Consider the following 3,445-nt stretch of genomic DNA (forward strand, 5'->3'; position numbering starts at 1 on the left):
ACCACTTTCAAAATTGACCACACATACGACATACTTGAATACCCATACTAATAAGATCAGTTATGGCTGTTGTACTTGGCAAATATACTTGCTCTTCTATTCAATGTTCAGGAAAGATGTGTGTTAGCTTAATATCGTGCCGTTTTCAATTTCCAAAAGTCCCATTAAGGGCAAGGGGAAAAGGAGAAATTCCGCCTCAAAATAGAGAAAAATAGTGTAAAAATCCAAGAAAAAACCTAATTTTCTAAAATCTCCTCTTGAAAAATTTAAGGAAATTTTTTTGGTATGTTTGGAAAAATGATTTTTCCCGAACACTGCAAGTTCTATTGAATAGAGATCAATTGTACAGGATCATTTGGTATTTACCTTAAACTTGGAAGGCCTCGTGACTTTGTCACTTGTTCCCTAGGCACTAGTAAGGCCTCTGTCAGACGCAGGCGCCTGACAGGGCCCAAAAATCCCTGCTTGGGCTCTTTGGTTGTGACACACAATGGAGGCTCTCTCCTTTCGAACGTCTACATCAGCAAATCAGCTGGTTCCACTTCCGCTTCTCCACTCACGCGCAAGAATTTGTCTCCTATCTTCACAGGTCGCGCCCTTTTTTCTCTTCATTTCCGCTACTGGGCAAAGATGACCGAGGGGTCTGGGCCGGGTGAGCATTCGTTGTAGCGGACGCACACAGTAGCCAATACCTTTTTGCCATGTCAATTGCACACACATACGGGCAAACGTGTGTGACACGGGCCTAACTGAGTTCCAATTTTCAAAAGCCCGGGCCCGAACTTTCTAATTCATTAAAGAGCGAATGGATGGGATGCTACTCATTTACAATTATCACAAATCCAACCACTCACCTGGCAAAGGATCAGTCTCCGCACAACTTCTTGCTTTGCTGCTGAATATACCTATACACAAGCGTTTAATTTCGACAATCAAATCAAAGCATTTAACTGCTAGAGGTTATCTTAGTAATGATTGGTATAATTGGAGAGTTAATCTCAACCACTACTGTATTTTATAGACTGTTGATGTTCTGGATTAGGTCTGCTAATCTGGAACTGTACTTCCCTTGAATGTTGGTCAATTTACGTGAAAAAGTCTGAATTCAGTCTTTGCTCAGTCAAATGGACAAACAAGGTCTAAATTCACTTCTGAAAGAAGTTCTGGAACCCTTAGGCCAAATGGAACCTCACTGTTTAAGCCCAATTAAATTTTCTCTTCAATAGGACCTAATAGACATCCTACGCGTAGGATGTCGCCTACTCTATTTTGCCTGGATTTTTGAACTATGGATTCCCCTTGATGTGCTGAGTCCACAGCTATTTTTACTTTTTGATTTGGACACCCATAAGTTGATCAACGGATCAGAACTCTGTTCCAACAGCCTGTTGCTGGTTTTGATCAGTCTAATGAACTCCAATTCGGACCAAAATTGAGTAGGAGGCTTTCCTCAGGCTATACAACACCTTTCTATGCCCACACTCAGTATCTGGCTTCAATTTCTTGCTTTAGACATCCTATGTGTAGGATGTCTTTTCCATCAAAATGGCTTCAATTTCAAAGCACAGGCTCCCCTTGAGGTGCTGATCACTTTGGTATGCTCAAAATTAGGTTTGGAGTGCAAAAGCACACATATGACATCCTACACGTAGGATGTCCTTTTGGCGTGTTTGACCCCAGACTTGACCCACAGCTTCCCCTTGATGTCAACAACCCAGTGGTATGCTTAGATTTTGGTTTGGATTTCAAAAGTCCCCAATTTTAGTTGTTCTTGCCTTTTCAGTCAAAAGTGCTAAAGTTTGCTTTGAACCCAATTTCCTCACCCAAATGAGATGAAACCCCTCTCAGTCACTCAATATATCATGCAGATCATGCTTATGCAGCCATCCTATGGTTTTGGTCTTAAAATAGTGCTTTGGCACAATTTGGGTAGGATGTTTGGCAATTTCAGTCTATCTGGCCTTATCCTGTCAAGATATGGTCAAATTTCCACTTTCCAATTGAAAATAGGGTAAACCCCACCTTCTGAACACACTGGTCAACTCAAAATCCCAAAATTCCCACCATATTAGCCTGTAGTAGACATCCTACGCGTAGGATGTCTCCTGGCTTAAAATTAATTTTTTTCCTGATAGAAATGCTCCTTATGCTCTGCAACTCTATCAGAAACACTCATAGCAACTTTTGGACTTCACTTCAGCTTTCAAACACACTTTTGCTTTTTTTTTTTGCGTCTTTTACAACCTTGTGATGAATTTACCAACCTTGCATCTTTTACAACCTTGTGATGAATTTACCAAGCAAGTATACATGCATGAAGTGCTCTAGATCCTGAATCATGATGTCCTACTTACTCTACTCCTACTCATCCTGTGGAATGGTGTTCTGGTTGCTTTCTGGACTATCCGGATTCTCAAGCTCTCCTCTCACCGCTTCTACCACTCCAAATCCTACTCAAGAACTCTACTAATACCTAAAACTATCTTAGTCTACCTAAATCTACGTAAGTCGAAGGATCTAGGCCAGACAGACGCTTCCTAGACTCCCTCTAAGACCTAGAGAGTCCTCCACCCTCTGGTCCTTTCTAAATGTAAAACGAGACTCTTGGCAAGCCAAAAATCCCTATCCTCAAGGACTAGTCTCGGTCACCTACCTAAGGTTTTCGTCCTCGGCAGCGGCGCCAATGTTGGACGGATACGCCGCGACGGACGTCAGCACAGCGAGAAATCACCTAACAAGATTTGTTAGCTAAGGACAAAGCTCGACCTGAAGGCGTGTGGTAGCAAGCATAGGGTGTCAACCTACGCTCGACCGACTCCTAATTAATTCCTACCGAGGTCTCTACCCAATGTCTAAGTCACAGCCTTCAAGAGTGCATAAGAGGAAACTTCCTACAATGCTTTTTAGAGCCGAGCACCCATCGAACAATTTCGAAACACCACACAACTTGAAGGAGACCCTACTAACACCAATAAGTCGCTCTCCCTAAGGTCTATGAACCAAAACCTCAACCCAGAACACCAGGTGCAAAATCACGTAGGATGTCTATCCAAAATTTGCAGGTCTTCGTTTCCAGAATCTAAAGTGCCTAATGTGTAGCTCTACTCAATTTGAACGCGTGGATATGCTGCAATGCAAAATCGGACAACATATGCTCACCAAATCACCAGATGAAGCTCATAGATGGAGCTCACAAAACCGGATCGTACGCGTGCAATGTAGGTATCGACGCGTAGCTCTCGTTGGGGGCAACACACTGCAATTCTCCGCACTCGATTCCGACCAGCAGTACACACGTAGCGTCAAGATGAAGCTCGCACTCTCTCTCGTACATAGTACGCTCACTCACAGACTTCAAAACTTTTTCAAAATGACAAAAGGTTTTTCATGAAGGTCAAAAAGTGGTATAAATACCTTACAATTCTCAAACCCTAAAGTTTCAAAT

The sequence above is a fragment of the Adiantum capillus-veneris genome, chromosome 27, assembly GCF_014529385.1.
Source record: "Adiantum capillus-veneris isolate H3 chromosome 27, ASM1452938v2, whole genome shotgun sequence".
Classification (NCBI taxonomy): Eukaryota; Viridiplantae; Streptophyta; class Polypodiopsida; order Polypodiales; family Pteridaceae; genus Adiantum; species Adiantum capillus-veneris.